This window comes from Aegilops tauschii, chromosome 6 (genome assembly GCF_002575655.3).
Source record: "Aegilops tauschii subsp. strangulata cultivar AL8/78 chromosome 6, Aet v6.0, whole genome shotgun sequence".
Classification (NCBI taxonomy): domain Eukaryota; kingdom Viridiplantae; phylum Streptophyta; class Magnoliopsida; order Poales; family Poaceae; genus Aegilops; species Aegilops tauschii.
The window spans coordinates 362772530-362796416 of NC_053040.3; positions in this window are offsets into that span (position 1 = coordinate 362772530).

The window sequence follows — 23887 nt, forward strand, 5'->3', positions numbered from 1 at the left end:
CGCACATGGCTAAGAAACAACTATTGTGCTTTGGAGTGCCCCCTGCCCCCGTATATAAAGGAGGAGAGGGAGGAGGCCGGCCACAAGGGGCGCGCCATGGGGGGGAACCGACTAGGACTCCAAGTCCTATTCGGCCCCCCTTCCTTCTTACGGAGGGGGAAAGGGGGAAGGAGAGGAGAGGGAGAGGGAAAGGGGGGCCGCGCCCCCTCCCCTTGTCCTATTTGGACTCCCCTTGGGGGGGGCGTGCCACCCCCTTGGGGGCTGCCCTCTCTCTCCCCTATGGCCCATGAGGCCCAATACTTTCCTCGGGGGGTTTCGGTAACCCCTCGGTACTCCGATAAATACCGGAACCACTGGGAAACCATTCCGGTGTCTGAATACCATCGTCCAATATATTAATCCTTACCTCTCGACTATTTCGAGACTCCTCGTCATGTCCGCGATCTCATCCGGGACTCCGAACAATCTTTGGTCACCAAAACACATAACTCATAATATAAATCGTCATCGAACGTTAAGCGTGCGGACCCTACGGGTTCGAGAACTATGTAGACATGACCGAGGCACATCTCCGATCATATTGGTCCTACATATTCTACGAAGATCTTTATCAGTCAAACCGCAATGATAACCTACATCATTCCCTTTGTCATTAGTATGTTACTTGCCCGAGATAAAATCATCGGTATCCTCATACCTAGTTCATTCTCATTACCGACAAGTCTCTTTACTCGTTCCGTAATGCATCATCCCACAACTAAATCATTAGTCACATTACTTGCAAGGCTTATCGTGATGTGCATTACCGAGAGGGCCCAGAGATACCTCTCCGATACTCGGAGTGAAAAATCCTTATCTCGATCTATGCCAACCCAACAAACACCTTTGGAGACACCTGTAGAGCATCTTTATAATCACCCTATTACGTTGTGACGTTTGACAGCACATAAGGTGTTCCTCCGGTATTCGGGAGTTGCATAATCTCATAGTCAAAGGAATTTGTATAAGTCATGAAGAAAGCAATAGCAATAAAACTTAATAATCATTATGCTAAGCTAACGGATGGGTCTTGTCCATCACATCATTCTCATAATGATGTGATCCCGTCATCAAATGACAACACATGTCTATGGTCAGGAAACTTAATCATCTTTGATTAATGAGCTAGTCAAGTAGAGGCATACTAGGGAAACTTTGTTTTCTCTACGTATTCACACATGTATCAAGTTTCCGGTTAATACAATTCTAGCATGAATAATAAACCTTTATCATGATATACGGAAATATAAATAACAACTTTATTATTGCCTCTAGGGCATATTTCCTTCTGTCTCCCACTTGCACTAGAGTCAATAGTCTAGATTACATTGTAATGATTCTAACACCCATGGAGTCTTGGTGCTGATCATGTTTTGCTCATGGAAGAGGCTTAGTCAACGGGTCTGCAACATTCAAATCCGTATGTATTTTGCAAATCTCTATGTCTCCTCCTTGACTTGATCGCAGATGGAGTTGAAGCATCTCCTGATGTGTTTGGTTCTCTTGTGAAATCTGGATTCCTTCGCTAAGGCAATTGCTCCAGTATTGTCACAATTTTTTTCATTGGACCCGATGCACTAGGTATTACACCTAGATCGGATATGAACTCCTTCATCCAGACTCCTTTATTTGCTACTTCCGAAGCAGCTATGTACTTCGCTTCACATGTAGATCCGCCACGACGCTCTATTTGGAACTGCACCAACTGATAGCTCCACCATTCAATATAAATACATATCCGGTTTGTGACTTAGAGTCATCCGGATCAGTGTCAAAGCTAGCATCGACGTAACCATTTACGACAAGCTCTTTGTCACCTCTATAAACGAGAAACATATCCTTAGTCCTTTTCAGGTATTTCAGGATGTTCTTGACCGCTGTCCAGTGATCCACTCCTGGATTACTTTGGTACCTCCCTGTTAAACTTATAGGAAGGCACACATCAGGTCTGGTACACAACATTTCATACATGATAGAACCTATGACTGAGGCATAGGGAATGACTTTCATTTTCTCTCTACCTTCTACAGTGGTCGGGCATTGAGTCTGACTCAACTTCACACCTTGTAACACAGGCAAGAACCCTTTCTTTGACCGATCCATTTTGAACTTCTTCAAAACTTTATCAAGGTATGTGCTTTGTGAAAGTCAAATTAAGCATCTTGATCTATCTCTATATATCTTCATGCCTAATATATAAGCAGCTTCACCGAGGTCTTCATTGAAAAATTCTTATTCAAGTATCCTTTTATGCTATCTAGAAATTATATATCATTTCCAATCAACAGTATGTCATCCACATATAATATTAGAAATGCTACAGAGCTCCCACTCACTTTCTTGTAAATACAGGCTTCTCCAAAAGTCTATATAAAACCATATGCTTTGATCACACTATCAAAGCGTATATTCCAACTACAAGAGGCTTGCACCAGTCCATAAATGGAGCGCTGGAGCTTGCACACTTTGTTAGCACCTTTATGATCGACAAAACCTTCTGGTTGCATCATATACAACTCTTCTTTAAGAAATCCATTAAGGAATGCAGTTTTGACATCCATTTGCCAAATTTCATAATCATAAAATGCGGCAATTGCTCACATGATTCAGAAAGGCTTAAGCGTCGCTACGGGTGAGAAGGTCTCATCGTAGCCAACTCCTTGAACTTGTCAAAAACCTTTTGCAACAAGTCGAGCTTTGTAGACAGTAACATTACCATCAGCGTCTGTCTTCTTCTTGAAGATCCATTTATTCTCTATGGCTTGCCGATCATCGAGCAAGTCAACCAAAGTCCATACTTTGTTCTCATACATGGATCCCATCTTAGATTTCATGGCCTCAAGCCATTTCACGGAATCAGGGCTAAACATCGCTTCCTCGTAGATCGTAGGTTCGTCATGGTCTATTAACATGACTTCCAGAATAGGATTACCGTATGTCGGAGTAATGGGCCACGGGTAGCCTAACCCGAGTCCCTGAGCCTTTCAAAAAACATTGGGCCGGCTGCGCCCCACAAACATCCAGAATGAAGCGCCGCCTTCTTGTGGCCGGCTGGCTCAAGTGGCCGGCTGCCGGAAGGCGGCCAAGCTCCAGAAGACGGCACCAAGACGGGCCGACTCCTAGCAGGCGGCCTCCACAGGGGCTGGCTCCTAGCAGGCGGCCCACGGCGCCCTCAAAGTCTGCGCACCCATTAAGAAGACAAGACAGGATGTGGCTACAGTGTAGCCCATCACGCCATATCCAGGACAAGGCGCGACCACAGTGCACCATACAGACGGAGATCTCCGCACAGCGTGGCACTGTTGCCCCTCCACCCTTGACGTCACTCCTGTCAGGCGGAGCCCTGCTCCCACGACGACCTGTCGGTACGGCCTGCAGGCAGCGGGCCCTACCATGCAGCGAGAGCCCGGAAGACGGCGGAAGCCCGACCAGTCGGACCCGAGGGAGGCTGGCCTCTAGCAGGCGGCCCACTCCTCCCTCGGGGTCCATGCACCATTAACCAGATGAGACGCGGTGTGGCTACAGTGATCTCCCACCAGGCAGCGGGACTGTAGCCACGCTCCCCTGACCAAGCATGCGTCATTAGCATTGCGGCTACAGTAGTTAGCCGCTGACCAGACCCGCAAGCGGCAGAGGCGGCATATCGGCTCCGTACCAGACCAGTCGGTGAGGCCCACCAGGCGGCGGGCCCCAGCAGCCGGCGGAGAAGCCGGCGACCGGAGACACTAACAGTTGGGTCCTACACCCGACCAGATTACCATTGTACCCCTGGGGGGAGGCCTATATGAACCCTCCAGGGCACCCATGCAAAGGGTTCCCAACCCATTAGAACTAGACTCACACATAGAGAGAGAAGAGAGCAAGCCTTGCCTTCTTCTACCTCTCGCATACAGCTCGAGGAGCACCATTGTACTCACTAGTGCCTTAGTGATCATGCGGAGACCCCGCAGAGCAAGACTAGGGGTGTTATCTCCTAGGAGAGCCCCGAACCTGGGTAAAGTGCGCCGGCGTTAGTGTCTACGCCTCATCCCGCTTCCAGGCACCGGCACGTTCTACTCCCTCCCACCATGATAAGCCATCCTTTGGCATATGTCGCACCCAACCCCCGACATTTGGCGCCACCATGGGGCGAGGCGCACCGTCTCCCGGAGACCTGTTCTGGACAGGAACCTTGTTCCTTCCTGGCGAGCGCAGCCAGCCCGGCACGCCGGACGACGTCTGTGCCGACACGCTGCACGGCGCAGAGGTCGCCTACGCGGCGAGCTGCCTCGCCGATCTTGTTGGCGAGATTTGCCTCTCTGACGAGCCCGCGTCTGACGCGGGCACAGAAGGCCCCGAGAGCCGCCTCGTCAGCCTCCTCGATCAGCTCCACGTCGCCAGCGAGCCCGCTGTGGACTTGGAGTCGGTTAACTCCACCGACCCGATGCTTGTCGACTCCGACACGGCGTCGCTTGACGCATTCCCCACCAACGTGGTGGTCTACGACGAGCCGCCTCCTCGCGAGCACAGCTGCGGGACCAGCGTCACAGAGGTGCTTGTCATTAGCCATGGCGAGCACTCTGGCGGAGGAGCTCGAGACCTGCTCGAGGCGGCGCTGCAAGACCTGACTGCGCCCATCCCAGAAGACGCCGACGCCGAGACGCTGGAAGCACGCCGCGTCCAGCTCGTCGAAAGCTCCAATCGGCTGGCTAGCATGAGACGCCTTTCGGAGGCCTACCGGCGTGAGATGGACCGCGCCGTCGGCGGCACGCTGGCTCCTGGTGGGCCTAGCCACATTGGCCTGATCCGGCAGCGCGGCGCTACCATTGCCAGCATGTTCGGGGCAGATCGCCCTGTCTACGCCACGCCCGCGGAGAACATATGAGCGGCCTAGGCGGCAGCAGACGAGCTAGACAAGCTCGAGGGCGACGAGCGACGCCACATGACGGAGCGCGTCCAGCAGCTCCTTGACGCGGCTGCCGAGCAGCAAGAGGCCGGCTGCCGCACTAAAGCGCCCAACCGGTGGAACGACGATCCGCCTCCTCGCCGAGATCAAGGCGCGACATCCCGAACACCGACTGGTGGCATCCGCGATAGAAGAGACAAGGAGTCGGCTGCCAGCCGCATCCAAACTCGCATCACCATCGAGCGCGACCAAGACGGCCGCCCAAGAGCAGTCGAACGACGGGATGACTGTCCGCCTCCTCCTCCCCCCGCAGGGAGAGGCGCGCTTCCGCGTCGCCAGTTGACCATCCGACACTTGGCGACCGCCTTGGCCGCCGAGAAGGAGTCGGAGAGAACGATGCCCGCCACCGGATCGACCGCCTTAACCGATCCCTGGCGCTAGAAGAAGAAGACGCATTGGGTCCGCCTTGTTTTGGCCCCCGCATCCGAGATGAGCCCTTCCCCAAAGGGTTCATGCTCCCAAGAGATACGCCCAAGTATACCGGCTCCATGAAGCCGGAAGACTGGCTGGTCGACTACTCCACGGCCGTCAGCATAGCAAACGGCAACAAGCGTGTTGCTATGAAGTATGTTCCGCTCATGCTCCAGGGCACGGCCCGGACATGGCTGAACAGCCTGAAGCCCCGCAGCATCAAGAACTGGGTTGATTTCACTGAAGCCTTCATTCGCAACTTCACCAGCACGTACAAGCGGCCGCCCAAGACTACCTCACGCACTGGGCCGAGCTGCGTAACTCTTGCGAGGGCGTGCACAAGGTGCATGCCATCGAGTACTTCACTGCCGTCGGCACCCTCCTCAAGCACCGGCTTCTCTGCGACGAGCCGGCGACCCTCGACGAACTGCTGATCATAGCGGACAAGTACGCCACGGCTGACTCCTCCATGAAAGCGGAGATCCAAGTCGATGTATCTGGCAAAGTGGCTCCTCAAGCTCCTCGGACTCCGGCTGGTGACACCAGTCGGCGTCAGCAACAGAAAGATAACAAGCGCAAGGCCACGTAGCCGGCTTCTACAAGCCGGTTGGTGGCGACAGTCGAAGACCAGCAGCCGGAAGGGCAGCCTCTACCCAAGCGTCAGAAGGGCGGCAAGCCCAACTGGTTGCCCGCCTTCTCGTACGAGCAGACTCTTGATGCACCTTGCAAGTTTCATAGCAGCGCGAAGCCATCCAACCACACCACTCGGAAATTCCATTGGCTCACCAGAATCGCCAAGGGAGATGGACTCCTGCCTCCTCCGCCTGCCGGCCCGCCGCCTCCTCCTCCCCAGCAGCCGGCGGCTCGGCCAGTCGGCGCAATACAAGATGAGTATCCTGAAGAGCCTGGAGCTTATGTCGTGTTCACCAGCGTGGCTGACGACAAGCACAACAGACGGCAATGGCAGCAAGAAGTACATGCAGTAGCATCAGAGACCCCAGAGTTCATGCATTGGTCTGAGAAGCCTATCAGTTGGAGCAGAGCTGACCACCCGGAGGTGATGCCCTCTCCTGGTTCTCATGCCTTGGTCTTAGATGCCACCTTCGCAACAGAGAGGCGGGCTACTCACTTCTCCCGAGTCCTGATAGATGGCGGTAGCAGCATCAACATCCTATACCGTGACACTATGGAGAAGTTGGGAATCAAGCAGAGGCAGCTTCAGCCCAGTCGGACTGTATTCCATGGCATAGTTCCTGGTCTTTCCTTCTCACCAATCAGCAAGATCCAGATAGATGTCCTCTTTGGAGACAAAGATCACTTCTGCCGAGAGCCGGTCTGGTTTGAGGTGGTAGACCTTGAGAGCCCCTATCATGCGCTACTTGGCCGGCCTGCTCTGGCCAAGTTCATGGCGGTCCCCCACTATGCTTACCTCAAGATGAAGATGCCGAGTACCAAGGGAATCCTAACCATAGTCGGAGACTACAAGAAGTCGTCTGCCTGTGCGGCAGATAGCAGCCGGCTAACCGAGTCCCTCGTGATTGCAGCAGAGAAACGACTCCTTGACCAGGTTGTGGCAATGGCAGGCAAGCAGCCGGAAATGTCGCCAAACCCCAAGGAGTCGGAAGGTGAGGGCTCGTTCAAGCCGACAAAAGAAACGAAGAAGATACCCTTGGACCCAGAGCACCCGAAGAGGCACGTTGTCATAGGTGCAAACCTTGAGAGCAAATAGGAAAGCAAGCTCATCGATTTCCTCCGTGAGAATCGAGACATCTTTGCATGGTCTCCCAAGGACATGTCGGGTGTTCCGACGGATTTCACCAAGCACAAGCTACATGTCCGACCTGATGCCAAGCCAGTCAGGCAGCCCTTGCGCCGACTGTCATAAGAGAAGAGAAGAGTTGTTGGAGAAGAGATAGTCCGGCTTCTAGCAGCCGGCTTCATTATGGAAGTATTCTTCCCAGAATGGCTAGCCAACCCAGTCCTTGTGCTGAAGAAGAATAAGCAGTGGCGCATGTGCATCGATTATACCAGCCTCAACAAAGCTTGCCCCAAAGATCCCTTTGCCCTGCCAAGAATTGACCAAGTGATAGACTCCATAGCTGGATGCGAGCTGTTGAGTTTTCTGGATGCATACTCAGAGTACCATCAGATCAAGCTGAACCCAGCCGACAGGCTGAAGACCGCCTTCATCACACCGTTCGGAGCCTTTACTACCTGACCATGACATTCGGCTTGAGGAATGTCGGCGCCACGTTTGAGCGTTGCATGCAGAAGTGTCTCCTCAAGCAACTCGGCAGAAACGCCCATGTCTATGTGGACGACGTTGTGGTGAAGACGGAGAAGCGTGTCACCCTGCTAGAAGACCTCAAGGAAACCATTGAAAACTTGCACCGATTTCAAATCAAGCTCAACCCGGAGAAATGCGTCTTTGGAGTACCAGCCAGCCAGCTTCTTGGCTTCCTGGTCTCAGAGCACGGCATAGAGTGCAACCCTATGAAGATCAAGGCCATCGAGAGGATGGAGGTACCCACCCGACTGCTGGACGTGCAAAAATTCACCGGCTACTTGGCATCCATCAGCCGTTTCATTAGTCGGCTGGGCGAGAAGGCTCTTCCCCTGTACCAGCTCATGAAGAAGACCACTTTTTTCAAGTGGAACGACAAGGCGGACGAAGCTTTTCTCCAGCTCAAGAAGATGTTGACCACTCCGCCTGTCCTGGCGGCTCCGACTGCTAAGGAGCCCATGCTTCTCTACATTGCCGCCACCAGTCAGGTGGTCAGCATAGTCATAGTTGTGGAGCGCAAGGAAGAAGGCAAAGCACTACCAGTCCAGAGGCCAGTGTATTACCTGAGTGAAGTGTTTTCCGCCTCCAAGCAGAACTACCCCCACTATCAGAAGATGTGCTACGGCGTGCATTTCGCCGCCAAGAAGCTGAAGCCGTACTTTCTAGAACACCCAATCACTGTTGTCTGCACTGCTCCGCTTGCCGAGATCATTGGAATCCGAGATGCTTCGGGCCGAGTGGCCAAATGGGCCATAGATTTGGCCCCCTACACCATCTCCTATCAGCCTCGCACCGCCATCAAGTCACAAGCGCTGGCCGATTCCTCGTCGACTGGGCCAAGACCCAGTACCTGCCGCTAGCACCGAACCCATTGGCGGATGCACTTCGATGGTTCCAAGATGCGCACCGGTTTGGGAGCCGGCATCGTCCTCACCTCTCCCAAAGGCGACAAGCTCAGATATGTGCTGCAAATTCACTTTGCCGTCTCCAACAACGTAGCTGAGTATGAAGCACTCATACACGGGCTCCGGTTTGCCAAGGAACTCGGCATTCGCCGGATCCTGTGCTATGGTGATTCCGACTTGGTGGTCCAGCAGTCGTCGGACGACTGGGACGCCAAGGATGCAAATATGGCAAGCTACCGCTTCCTCGTACAACAACTTAGTGGATACTTCGAAGGGTGCGAGTTCCTCCATGTGCCAAGAAATGGCAATGAGCAAGCAGATGCCTTGGCACGGATCGGCTCCAGCCGGCAAGCAATACCAGCCAGCGTCGCCCTGCAACGCCTCCTCAAACCGTCTGTCAAGCCGTCGCCGAATCAGACTCCATCTTCGTGCCGGCTCCTCCTAAAGCAGTCGGATCCGACTTGAGGACCCCAGCAGCCGGCGCGGGGAATTCGGCAGGTGGCTCGGGGACTGCAGCAGTCGCACCTGGCCCGGGGACTTCAGAACCCGGCCCGGGGACTGCAGCAGTCGGCTCGGGGACTTCATCGACTCAGCAAGCGGTAGCCGACTCCAACCCGCCGCCTCCCGGCCCAACCGCCCTCGTGCAAGTAGCAGTCCTAGCAGTCAAAGAAATAGCAGCACCTTTATGGGCTCAGCCCATCCTCAACTTTCTGGTGAACAAAGAGCTGCCGACTGATGAGCTCTCGACCCGACAAGTGCAACGTCGGGCAGCAGCATACACCATTGTCAACAGAGAACTTGTGAGGCGCAGTGTCACTGGTGTGTACTAGCGCTGCATGGAGCCGGAGAAAGGCCAAGCAATCCTCAAAGATATCCACCAAGGCGAGTGTGGCCACCATGCGGCTTCAAGATCACTTGTTGCCAAAGCTTTCCGCCATGGTTTTTTCTGGCCGACTACTCTAGAAGATGCCAAAGACTTGGTCCAGAAATGTAAAGGGTGCCAGAAGTTCCGCTCCATGCCACATCTGCCGGCTTCTGCACTCAAGACTATCCCCATGTCCTGGCACTTTGCCGTCTGGGGGCTGGACATGGTGGGACCATTCAAGACAGCACGCAGCGGCATGACTCATTTGCTTGTCGCCGTGGACAAATTCACCAAGTGGATAGAAGCAAAGCCAATTAAGAAGTTGAATGGTCCGACCGCTGTGACTTTCATCGCTCACATCACCATTCGGTATGGCATACCACACAACATCATCACCGACAATGGCACAAACTTTGCCAAAGGCGCCTTGGCTCATTTCTGTGCGACGCAGGGCATCCGACTGGACTTAGCGTCCGTTGCCCATCCGCAGTCAAACGGCCAAGTGGAGCGAGCAAACTGCCTCATTTTTTCTGACATCAAGCCCCGGCTGGTCGAACCTCTGGAGTGTTCGGCCGGCTGCTGGCTCGATGAGCTACCGGCCGTCCTCTGGAGCCTGCGCACAACTCTGAACAAGTCAACCGGCTTCACGCGTTTCTTCCTCGTCTACGGTGCCGAAGCCGTCATACCGACGGACATAGAATTCGACTCCCCTCGAGTCACCATGTACACCGAAGAGGAGGCAAAAGAAGCATGAGAAGACGGCGTCGATCTGTTGGAAGAGGGCCGGCTATTGGCACTCAGCCGGTCCACCATCTGTCAGGACCGGGTTTTCGGGATATTAATTCTCCAGAAAATGGCCCTTGTGCTCACCAGCCCCAGGATTACTGTTAGCTGATGAGGCACCAACTTGATACAAGAATTCCAAGCAAAGTACAAAATATGAAGTACAAGACCATTGTGGCCTATGAGTACAACACTTGGTTTCTAGTGGTTGATGGCGGAAGCGGTTTGTGGTTCATCTGCGTCTATGGGACTCCATTTCCCACAAGAACAGCTGACCAGGATAACTCCTATCTTCGCGAGGCTGCTGTCAACACTGCGTAGGTTCCGGGGCCGTCGTCGTAACGCTCTTCTCCATGCAAGAAATCTGGCCAAGACAATAGCCAGGGACAAGCCACTGAGTACGTTTGAATGTACTCGCAAACATTTCGAACACGGGTATAATATAACCAGGGGTAATCATGCTCCGAAATATTCCATGACCATAACGTCAGTCACGAGAAAAACAAAATTTCATGATGCACGCATGCAAGTTATTCATGTAAAATGCATTACGGGAGTAGACATAGAATGCACTGATCGAGTGTCTGAAGCGACGCCTCGAAAGGAAAGTAAAATAAATCATGCCTCAGTCGGGCGTCTGAGCGACACCACATAAAGGGCTTATAAATAAAAGAAATAACAAACATGCCACAGTCGGGCGTCTATGCGACACCACATAAAGGGCTTATAAACAAAAGAAATAACAAGCATGCCACAGTCGGGCGTCTATGCGACACCACATAAAGGGCTTATAAATAAAAGAAATAACAAGCATGCCACAGTGGGGCGTCTATGCGACACCACATAAAGGGCTTATAGATAAAAGAAATAACAAGCATGCCGCAGTCGGGCATCTATGCGACACCACATAAAGGGCTTATAAAGGATAATCATAGTGAATATCCAGGAGGTAGAACCGTCCCAGGGATACTCAATAATTCAAATAAAGTAAATGGTTAGTCCACAATAATAATGATCAAAATCCATATGTGTCACAGTTCATAATCAATGTTCTGGTTAGCAGTTTTTCCTCCGAAGACCGACACTAAGACCGACACTTGACCTATCCCAGACTGTAGTCCTTAACCATGGACACGGCTATTCGAATAGATGTATAATCTCTGCAGAGGGTGTACTCTTTACCCACGGGTAACGGATTTCTTTAGTCCATCGGGACTAATTCCGTCTACGGTCTTTTAATTGAAAACACGCCTGACCTGCACACACCAGCTTAACTTACCGGTGTCTGGAATCACCCACGACACCTGTCAAGCGAAACTCTAAGTGGGGAGGCTACAACCTCGACGTAGCATGGGATCACAAAATTTATACCGCGCGCAAACTAGGGGAGCTACCCCTTCGGCTACAACCGAAACACCCATGCCCCCGGACCGGATGACTGGCTTTAATCCATGGCCATGGTACCCTCATCACGGCCTCTCTGTACGGTGTGTCCTAGAAAGGGGTTGACAACTTACTGAACCGTACCCTACCTATGGGAGGGACAAGTGGTAGTACGGAGCAAGTATGGGGGTTACTGGACAAGACTCGATCTACGGCCGACTCAGGAGGTTCAAGTATTCTCTGCATGAATAGCATAACAAAATATTTCCATTAACAGGTAAGCTCACCACTCATCAAGCCTCACCATGCCATACCGGACATACTCGTCTCAACGAGGAACTAGGGACAAGCTCGCGTCTACCCAAGACCGCGACTTTCCCGACTTCCTTCCGGTATGCATGAGGAGCTTGTGAGGATGATCACTATCACCAGCATATCCATTTATAACAGCAAAGAAAACTCCATTTATGCACTCATGAGAATGATCTTATCGTCACATAAAATAGCGTATGTTCCAAGTCAAGGTCATGTTGTAACCGTATCATCAACATCCAAAAATATTAAGCCAGGGCTCAGAATGCTTGCCTTCAAGTGTATGCATGTGGGGGTGCACTTTTTGAAGGTTGCCTTTTTCTCCAAAATCCTATTTTGAGAAATATTCAAATAACACACATTTCAAAAACAGTACAAAAAGTTGTCCCAAATATTTTTTAAATAAATCTTAAAATAAACTAGATGAAATTTGAGAGAGGTAGGAAAAAGAATCAACTCATTTGGAGTTTTATTTTAAAAGATATAGCCAGTCAAAGATTAGTCAAAGTTCTGTTTTTAAATAAAACCAGAAAAGAAAACGTTTCGGGGGAAAATGCGCTTTCGAAGCAGGGGACACGTACTCAGGACTTTGCGCTTTCACTTAACCAGAGAGGACGGGCGCGCGGGTCACTGACAGTGGGTCCAGTGGGCCCACTGGTCAGGTTTGACTGGTCTTCCCTCCCTCCTCTCTCTATGTCCGAACGGTGCCGGGACTCCGGCGATCGCCGTCGACAAACGGCAGCTCCCCACGGGGCCCCAAGGGCAGGGATGGATCCGCCAGACTGGGGCGGTCCTCCCGGTGGGCGCTAGGCAGGTGGGGACGGAGGAAGTCACCGGCGGCGAGCTCCGCGGCAGACGGTGGTTCGGGAGCAAAGTGGGCTTCGGGCTATGGTGGTCCTTGGTCGAGGCTGAGGCGCTAGGCAGCTCCGCAAGACTATGGGGAGACGTTTGGTGGCGTTGGATGGGCGGGGAAGGGCCTGGCTGCGACGTATTGTACTGGATTGCGGCGGCGACCGAACTGGCCGGAGGCGGGGAAGAAAGCTTCCCGACGTCGATTGCTAGGTGATGGGGGCACTAGGGGGGTTAGAATGAGGTTGCTTGAGTGCTAGGTTGAGCTCGGGATCCCCTTAAATAGGCGCTCGAGGTCGGTCCCGCGGCGGCCGAGGATAGGATCGCCGGTGACCGCTGTACTGTGGTTGCAGGGCTACGTGGCGGCGACGAGCGCGTGCCGACGGCTTGTGGATAGGCTCGGCCTGTTCCAGGGGGCAGCTGGCGCGCGCGGGTGGCTTGGGCGGCGCCGACCACAGCAGAGCCCGCTGCCGACACCGGCGTGCCGCCAAGGAAGCCCCGACGGTGGCGCTGTAGGGCGCCAGGGAGTCTTGGATGGTTCTGGTGAGTGGGCGAGAGCAGGGCGCGGCTCTGCAGGCGATCAAGGGTCAGGGGTGCGACGCGGCGACCCGTGCACACGCACGTGCAAAACGCGCGCTCTGGCCGCGCCCAGAGCACGCACACCAGGTGCTCGACGAAATGCCAGCGCGTGCTAGAGAGCTTGGGTGAGGCTGGTAGTTAACAGGCCAGGGTTAGGGATAGCTAGGAGGTTAGTGGACATGCTGGATGGGTCAGGGGCTCAAGTCCACAATGCAAACTAGAAAACATGCCAAAACTGTTCCTGCACACAGGGTGTTCGACAGAATGCCATGGGCATCTAGGCAACTCTTGGGGTGGCCAAAATCTCCAGATCCTAGTCTCTTTAGGAGCTAAAGGGGGTGGTAAGGTTAGTTTGGCAAAAACAGAAATTTGTTAGTGCAAGTCTTTGAGAAAACCAGTTTTGGGCAGAAACTAAAGGCTATCATTGCATGCACTAAAAATACTCCAATGGGTCCAATCTCCTGGACTTAAGGGTTTGGTGGGGAGAACTATAAGTAGGAGAAAGCTCAAGGGCACTAGAGCAAAATAAAATAGGGTTGCAGTACAAATCACCAAACTGGAGCAGAATGAAGATGAGGATGATTCACTCAAATTTTTCAAAGAACAACACAGGGTTTTTGCATGAAGTTGAATTATGAGCATCTACTGACATCTCCAAACACTTGGAAGAATTTTTAGAAGAATATTTAAATAGGTTGTAGTGCAAAAATACCTACTGGACCAGATTTGAAAAATTGATGTAGATCTCTAAATCTCCAATGACCAAAGGATATTTTTGCATAAAAGTGATGTGGAAACCTCACATGACATCCCCAAATTTTGGTGAAAATTTTGAAAGCATTTATCAAATGGTTGCAGTGCAAAAGTGGCTCCAAATTTATGAAGGATCATTTTAAAAGAATAAAGCTCATGAAAAACCATTATGCAAATAAATCCACTGATAAAGAATTGTTTTTATAAAGAGGGCATACAAGTCCAATAATAATTCTGGAAAGTTTCCACTAGAGGTAAAAACCCACAATATTAAAGAGAAGAGGGGTTCTGAAATCAAAGGAGAAATCCAGAAAAATAAAAATTTAATTACCTGGCAAAATTTTAATTAATAAAACAAGGTCAAATTTTTGGGGTGTTACAACATCTACCAGTAGAGTCTACGCCGATACTACAACCGGAAGGTCAAGCCAAGATCCTTCCAAGAGGGAGACCTTGTGCTCCGGCTGATCCAGCGAATAGCCGGCCAGCATAAGCTCTCGGCACCTTGGGAAGGCCCCTTCAACATCAGCAAAGTTCTGGGCAACGACTCCTACTACCTGATCGATGCTCAGAAGCCCGGAGCACGCAAAAGAGACGACTCCGGTAAGGAGACAGAGCGGTCATGGAATGCAAATCTCCTTCGAAGATTTTACAGTTAATGCAGTTTGTACCACGCTACCTTTTGTCTTAAGTACGAAGACTCCGTGTCCCCCGAGAAGAGCTCGGGGACTACCCTCTTTTATCTATATGATAAGTATTATGCCTATGAATGTGTTATTTCATTTTTCCGCCTGGCACCGGGTTCGACTAGTCGGCCCGGGGGCTCGCCGCCTTATACTATGTAGTGCTTCCTGCAGCCGGACAAGTAGTGTGTTGGCACTTAAACCTTCTCCTGCCAAGGCCGCAGCTCGCAGAGCGACTGTCCGGTAGGCAGGGGTTAAAGGCAGAAAAGGGTGCCCACATGAAAAATGGCTAAGGACCTAAAGCACGTACATAGTTCAAGCCGGCTTCCCGCCTCATCGACCGGCTGCTAAGCAGCCGGCCGGCTTCTACTTAGACTGCTAAATGCTCTAGTCGGCTAAGTACTTACCCTCCCAAAAGTAGCTAAGTACTTGACCCGGCCACAGTCCGCAGAGCGGCTGTTTGGCTGGCAAGACGACAGCCAAGGGAGGGCGGCAAAGGAAAAAAGCCAAGGAGTAGAATGCAAGAAAAGGCAGAACTCGGCAAAAATATTTACATGTCAAAAGGCCCATTGGCCAGCATTCAACAGAGTTTGAAATACACCCCGCGGGTGGAATTGTGCAAATTTAACAAAGTTTGTCGAGACTGATAAAGCAGGAAAAATAAAAGTCGACGGCCTAGGGAGCAGCAGAGGGGTCCGGCTGGGTGGCGGAGTCGGTGGTGCCGGTTGGTGGAGCGGACGGCTGGTCAGTCTCCGCTTGGTCGCCTCCAGCAGCAGTCGGCGCGCTCGAGCGCAGCTCGTTGTTCGAGGCACGGTCAAGCTGAGGCTGGCCGTCCGCTCCGACCTCTGGCGCATCTTCTCTGCTTTCCTCGTCCTCCTCGCCTTCTCCCTCATCGCTGGAGTCGATTACCTCGGCCGAGTCCTCGTTGTCCTCTGGGTTCAGCCCAATCCACTCCGGTGGCGCCTCGGCGCCATTCTCAGCCAGCTCAGGGATGAAGATGCTGGTGTTGGTGTACTCGGCGATCGCCGCCGCCCGTTTGACAAGATCACGCTCCACCGCCACCAAGTCCTACTGGGCTTCCTGCCAAAACGTGGTCAACTGGGCTAGATTTAGCCCAGGGTACCACGCCTTGATGAACTCCAAGGCCCGACGTGCTCCAGCCCGGGCCGAGGAACCCTTCCAAGCCTCAAGGCGGCCGGCCGCTACCTCCAGCCAGTCGGCAGTCCGACTGGGAGTGCGCGGAGCCGGCATGTCTAGCCAGAGAGCGGAGATCGCCTGGGCCCCGACACGCTGAAGACAAAGCAGCATCCGATGAGCTGGCCGAAGGCGGGCCTAGATGCTGAGAAGCTGCTCGCTAAGGGTCCGGGGGGCATCGGCAGCGATCTGCGCGCCTTCCGCCCTCCGTTCCTCGCGATAAGCCTCAATAGCCTGGTTGGCGGCGCCAAAGTGGCCAGGGAAGAAGTCTGCACGAGCAGAAAACAAGTAAGGCAGAAGTCAGAACCTAGAAGCCGGCCTGGTCAGCAGCCGGTGGCTCAAAGAAAGAAAATAGAGGAAGCTTACCATCAACCATGTCTTCAATACTACCGAAGCCAGCAGTCAGCAGCGTCTCTTTGTCGGCCCAGGCGGAGCGTTCGGTCTCGAACTCGGCGAGGAGATTGGACTCTTTCACCTTCGCCTCCTTCTGAGCCTTCAGGAGAAGCTCCGCCTGCTCCGCCAGTTGCGTGGCCAGCCGGTCACGCTCCTCGACCAGCTTGCTGCACTCTGCCTGCTTGGCACACAACACGGTGTTGGCTTCGCCCAGCTGCTGCTGCAGGACGGCGTTGGCCTCTGCAAAGTAGAGGAAGAAAAGACGTCAACAATCGACAAGGAGGAAGTATAGTTGTCGGGGAGATCCGGGCCGACTGCTATCTCGGGGACTACAGCACGCGGGTGCGTTGTCGCGCCCCTGCAGAGAAAGAAGTTATCAATGGTCAGCAAAGAAGAAATGCAGTTGACGAACAGATCCGGCCCGACTGCTCAGCAGTCGGCACGAATCTCGGGGACTACAGCCCGCGGGTGTGCCAGCGCGCCCCCACAGGGAAAGAAGACGAAGACTTACTCCGGGTTTCTGACAAGTCGGCGGTCCGCTGGTCCAGCTCTCGGACGTTGGAGTTGAAGGTAGCCGCGCAAAGGTTATGATAATCCTACAATGAAGATATCAGACAACATTAGCATTCGGAGCTTGCCAATTAAAGTTCCGAGCCACCTGCCCAGTAGCCAGCCCGAAACTCGGGGGGCTACACCCAGTGGGTGCGCTAGCGCGCCCCCACAGAGAAGTACAAGAATCAAAGACGGAGAAGTAAGAAACATACCCGAATGGCCACTCGCGAATCCAAGAACACCTTGTTGCAATGCTTGAGAGCGTCGGCCTCGGCTCGGAGCTTGGCCTGGACCTCTAGGACCGCCTTGTTTAAGGCTCCCGTCCCGCCTCCCCGCACCCAGTCAGCGGGCGCGGCGCTGGTCGCTTCGGCATCTGGGATGGATGAGCTCGTGGCGCCGGCTTCCAGCGGTCGTGGCGCTGAGGCCGCCTTCGCAAGGCGACGACGCGTTGATGTGAGGGCCTCAGGAGTCGGGCCCGTCACCACCTCGTTTCCGGCTGGTGGCGCCGGTGGGGCAGCCGGCTGCTTGTCTCGCGCCCCTCCAGATGACGGTGGCGGAGGCACGACCACGTCCAGCATGGCGACATCGCCGCCTTCCCTCTCCATGATCGGGTGCTCGTCGGCGGCTCCCCCGGTCGGCGCCGTGAACTCTGGTGGAGGCGGCGCGGAGTTCAAGGGAATGACGAAGAGCGGCTCCTGGCGGCGCGCGGCTTCTTCGCTGCGGCATCAGCCTCAGCCTCCGCCAGCTTCTTCAATGCGGCGGCCTCCGCCTTGTCCGCCTCCGCCTTCTCCAGACGGGCGGCTTCCTACTCCTCGTGCACCTCCCGCGCGTTTCACTCCTGCGCCTCCCGGAGGTCGGCGGCCGGATCGATTCGCCGGGTGGTGGTGGAGGTCTCCGCCGACCCAATGACTGAGGCGGCGGTCGACTTCTCAAGAGAGAGCGGGGCCCTAAGTCAAGGAAAATAAAGCAAGGAAGCTTAGACAGAATCAACAAGAAAGAAAAGCACAAGAAAAGATACTTACGCCGACACCATGGGAGGCGCCTTCGGGAGCTTCTGAAACTTGGCCGCCTTCGCAGCGGCCTCCTTCCGCCTCGTCGCGGCGGTCGGGTTCTTGGCCTTCTTCGGCGCGCTGCCAAACAAGACGACGCCCTGTTTACACTTACGCGTGCCGCCTCGAGTAGTCGGCTCGGCGGAGGGGCCCGCGTCCGCCTTGCCGGCGCCTCGCGCAGGGCGCGGCTCGTCTTCCTCCTCATCATCATCGGGCCAAGTCTCGATGCCGCCTGCTCCATCACCGCCGCATATAGCATCGTCCTCCAGGGCGGCCGCCCCCAAGTCGGAGTCGTCCACATCACTCACCTCCCGGTCCGGCTGGTAGTCTCCACCCGGCCCTACGATGGCGGCCGTCGCCGGAGACATATAGATCTGCATCCAAAGGATAGTTCAAAGACCAAGATCAAGACCGAGACAAGTACAAAAAAGAAAGAGATGAAGAACTTATAGCAGGCGGCGGGTTGGCGCGGGAGTATGGCCGCTTGCCGAACTGCCATGACCCCTCCGACACCTTGAGGTCGGCGATTTCGTTCACCATCCGGGCCACCTCGGCAGTCGGCATGTCCCTCGTGCACATCCGGCTCGGATCGCGGTGCCCACTCATTCGACAGATCAGATGTGGCCGGCCTTGGAGCATGAGAACCCGGCGCTCGACAAAGGCGACCAGTAGGTCGGATGCCACGAGGCCCTCCGCCTCCATCAGCACCCGGAGCCGGTTGATGGCGGCAGCGGCGGCAGCGGCGTCAGCCGATATGGGCTTCGGCTTAGAGCCCCAGTTGGCCCGAGGCTCAGCTGGGGGGCCGGCTTCGTAGGGCGGCAAGTTGATGAAGTCGATTGCCGGGTCGACGTTCTCCACATAGAAATATGATTTCTACCACAGTTTCACCGACTGTGACAGCTTGATGGCGGGGAAGACATTCTTCGCCGACGGCCGGCGCACCGCGACGAAGGCACCGCACTGGGCCGCCTTCTCCTTGGCGGAGGTGCCCAGTTTGGTGTAGAAGAAGGCTCCCCACAACTCGATGGTGGGGAGGATGCCGAGGTAGCCCTCGCACGCCGTGACGAAGGCGGACAACAACGTCACGGTGTTGGGCGTCAAGTGGTGCGGCTGAAGATGGTAGAATTCCATGAAGGAGTGGAAGAATCCGTTCGCCGGCAGGCCAAAGCCGCGGAGAAAATGCAAGCGGAAGACGGCCCGCTCGCCTCCTTGCGGCGCTGGCGAGATCTCTTCCTTCGGCGGCACGCGCACCTTGACGAAACCCTCGCCGGGCAACCGCCGTGTGGCGCGGAGGAAGGAGAGATGGTCGTCGATCACGAGCGAGCCATCCCAGTCCCCTCCCTTCTCGCGCGTCATGGAGAACGAGCAGGATCGAGCGAGAAGCTTGGGGCGAAGGAGCCTAACGGCGGCAAGCTGCGGCGGCGCCTCGGCGGAGCACGAAGGTGCGGCAGCAGCAAGGGGAGGAAGAAGATGGAAATGGCGAGGGGAGAGGAGGGCGCGCGTGCTCCGCCGCTCCCCCTCCTCCCCCTATTTATAGCCCTCGGGCTACGAAGCCGAGGGGGCGGGGCGTGGGATCGTGGAATTAACTGCGCCCACGCCCCCACGACCCCGCGTTTATTTCGCAAGTTACTGCGCAGTAACTCCCCCCGGAATCGCGACCGTTCGCCTCGTCCGCAGCGGATCCGCCCGCGCGCCAAGGCCCGATAGTGGCGGGCCCAGCCTGCTGTCGCGTCCCATCAAGCGCGTGGGCTGGCAGGATGGCCCGGCCGGCTGACGCCGCGTGGCGTACTTGCAGCGGGCGGCGGACCTAGAAGCTTAGCAAGCACGCCACCTGGTTCCCGCCTTGGCATTTCGAAATCATCACCCGAGGCCGCCTGGACGCGTCCGACTCCCAACAGGCGGCGCACCAGGAGACGGACGAAGCACTCAGCAAAGAGCACTCAGAGAAGGAAACTGTTGAGGCTTCTTGACTTATCAGCCGCGACGCCTCACCAGCTTCGGGGACTACTGTCGGAGCAATGGGCCACGGGTAGCCTAACCCGAGTCCCTGAGCCTTTCAAAACATTGGGCCAGCTGCGCCCCACAAACATCCAGAATGAAGTGCCGCCTTCTGGTGGCCGGCTGCCGGAAGGCGGCCAAGCTCCAGAAGACGGCACCAAGACGGGTCGACTCCTAGCAGGCGGCCTCCAGAGGGGCCGGCTCCTAGCAGGCGGCCCACGGCGCCCTCAAAGTCTGCGCACCCATTAAGAAGACAAGATAGGATGTGGCTACAGTGTAGCCCATCAGCCCCATATCCAGGGCAAGGCGCGGCCACAGTGCCCCGTACAGGCAGAGATCTCCGCACGGCGCGACACTGTTGCCCCTCCACCCTTGACGTCACTCCTGTCAGGCGGAGCCTTGCTCCCACAAAGTCCTATAGGTACGGCCTGCAGGCGGCGGGCCCTACCAGGCAGAGAGAGCCCGGAAGACGGCGGAAGCCCGACCAGTCGGACCCGAGGGAGGCCGGCCTCTAGCAGGCGGCCCACTCCTCCCTCGGGGTCCGTGCACCATTAACCAGATGAGACGCGGTGCGGGTACAGTGATCTCCCACTAGGCGGCGGGACTGTAGCCACGCTCCCCTAACCAAGCATGCGTCATTAGCATTGCGACTACAGTAGTTAGCCACCGACCACACCCGCAAGCGGCGGAGGCTGCCTGTCGGCTCTGTACTAGACCAGTCGGCGGGGCCCACCAGGCGGCGGGCCGAAGCAGCCGGCGACCGGAGACACTAACATCTGGGTCCTACACCCGGCCAGATTACTATTGTACCCCTGGGGGGTAGGCCTATATAAACCCCCAGGGCACCCATGCAAAGGGTTCCCAACCCATTAGAACTAGACTCAAACATAGAGAGAGAAGAGAGCAAGCCTTGCCTTCTTCTACCTCTCGCATACAGCTCGAGGAGCACCATTGTACTCACTAGTGCCTTAGTGATCATGCGGAGACCCCGCAGAGCAGGACTAGGGGTGTTATCTCCTAGGAGAGCCCCGAACCTAGGTAAAGTGCGCCGGCGTTCGTGTCTATGCCTCATCCCGCTTCCAGGCACCGGCGACGTTCTACTCGCTCCAACCATGATAAGCCATCCTTTGGCATATGTCGCACCCAACCCCCGACACCGTACCACTCTGATGCGGAACGAACTTTGGTTGACCTACGAGGTTCGGTAGTAACTTGATATGAAGTTTCATGATCATCATCATTAGCTTCCTCACTAATTGGTGTAGGCATCACTGGAACTGATTTCTGTGATGAACTACTTTCCAATTCGGGTGAATGTACAACTACCTCATCAAGTTCTACTTTCCTCCCACTCACTTCTTTCTAGAGAAACTCCTTTTCTATAAAGGATCCACTCTTAGCAACAAATATCTTGCCTTCGGATCTGTGATAGAAGGTGTACCCAACAGCTTCTTTTGGGTATCCTATGAAGACACACTTCTCCGATTTGGGTTCGAGCTTATCAGGCTGAAGCTTTTTCACATAAGCATCGCAACCCCAAACTTTGAGAAACGACAGCTTAGGTTTCTTGCCAAACCATAGTTCATACGGTGTCGTCTCAACAGATTTAGATGGTGCCCTATTTAACGTGAATGCAGATGTGTCTAATGCATAACCCCAAAACGATAGTGGTCAAATCGTAAGAGACATAATAGATCGCACCATATCTAATAAAGTACGGTTACGACGTTCAGACACACCATTACGTTGTGGTGTTCCAGGTGGCGTGAGTTGCGAAACTATTCCACATTGTTTCAAATGAAGACCAAACTCGTAACTCAAATATTCGCCTCCGCGATCAGATCGTAGAAACTTTACTTTCTTGTTACGATGATTTTCCACTTCACTCTGAAATTCTTTGAACTTTTCAAATGTTTCAGACTTATGTTTCATTAAGTAGATATACCCATATCTGCTCAAATCATCTGTGAAGGTCAGAAAATAACGATACCCGCCGCGAGCCTCAACACTCATCGGACCGCATACATCGATATGTATTATTTCCAATAAGTCAGTGGCTCGCTCCATTGTTCTGGAGAACAGAGTCTTAGTCATCTTGCCCATGAGGCATGGTTCACAAGCATGAAGTGATTCATAATCAAGTGATTCCAAAAGCCCATCTGCATGGAGTTTCTTCATGCGCTTTACACCAATATGACCTAAACGGCAGTGCCACAAATAAGTTGCACTATCATTATTAACTTTGCATCTTTTGGCATCAATATTATGAATATGTGTATCACTACGACCGAGATTCAACAAAAATAGACCACTCATCAAGGGTGCATGACCATAAAAGATATTACTCATATAAATAGAACAACCATTATTCTTTGATTTAAATGATTAACTGTCTCGCATCAAACAAGATCCAGATATAATGTTCATGCTCAACGTTGGCACCAAATAAAAATTATTTAGGTCTAAAACTAATCCCGAAGGTAGATGTAGAGGTAGCGTGCCGACGGCGATCACATCGACCTTGGAACCATTTCCGATGCACATCGTCACCTCATCCTTAGCCAATCTTCGTTTAATCTGTAGCCCCTGTTTCGAGTTGCAAATATGAGCAACAGACCCAGTATCAAATACCCAGGCGCTACTACGAGCATTAGTAAGGTACACATCAATAAAATTTATATCAAATATACCTTTCACTTTGCCATCCTTCTTATCCGCCAAATACTTGGGGCAATTCCGCTTCCAATGACCAGTCCCTTTGAAGTAAAAGCACTCAGTTTCAGGCTTAGGTCCAGACTTGGGCTTCTTCCCTTGAGCAGCAACTTGCTTGCTATTCTTCTTGAAGTTCCCCTTCTTCCCTTTGCCCTTTTTCTTGAAACTTGTGGTCTTGTTAACCATAAACACTTGATGCTCCTTCTTGATTTCTACCTCCGCAGCCTTTAGCATTGCGAAGAGCTCGGGAATCGTCATGTTCATCCCTTGCATATTATAGTTCATCATGAAGCCTTTATAGCATGGTGGCAGTGATTGAAGAACTCTGTCAATGACACTATCATCAGGAGGATTAACTCCCAGCCGAGTCAAGTGGTTATGGTACCCAGACATTCTGAGTATGTGTTCACTGACATAACTATTCTCCTCCATCTTGCAGCTATAGAACTTGTTGGAGACTTCATATCTCTCAACTCGGGCATTTGCTTGAAATATTAAGTTCAACTCTTGGAACATCTCATATGCTCCATGACGTTCAAAACGTCTTTGAAGTCCCGATTCTAAGCCGTAAAGTATGGTACACTGAACTATCGAGTAGCCATCAGATTTAGCATGCGAGATGTTCATAACGTCTGGAGTTGCTCCTGCAGCAGGCCGGCCTTGCACCTAGCGGTGCATCAAGGATGTAATTCTTCTGTTCAGCAATGAGGATAATCCTCAAGTTACGGACTCAGCCCGTGTAGTTGCTACCATCATCTTTCAACTTAGCTTTCTCTAGGAACGCATTAAAATTCAAGGGAACGGTAGCACGGGCCATTGATCTACAACATAGATATGCAAAAACTATCAGGACTAAGTTCATGATAAATTTAATTTCAATTAAGCATATTACTTAAGAACTCCCACTTAGATAGACATCCCTCGAGTCGTCTAAATGATCACGTGATCCATATGAACTAAACCATGTCCGATCATCACGTGAGATGGAGTAGTTTTCAATTGTGAACATCTCTATGTTGATCATATCTACTATATGATTCATGTTCGACCTTTCGGTCTCAGTGTTCCGAGGCCATGTCTGTACATGATAGGCTCGTCAAGTTTAACCCGAGTATTCTGCACGTGCAAAACTGTCTTGCACCCGATCATCACATGGTGTCTCGGCACGACGAACTGTCGCAAAGGTGCATACTCAGGG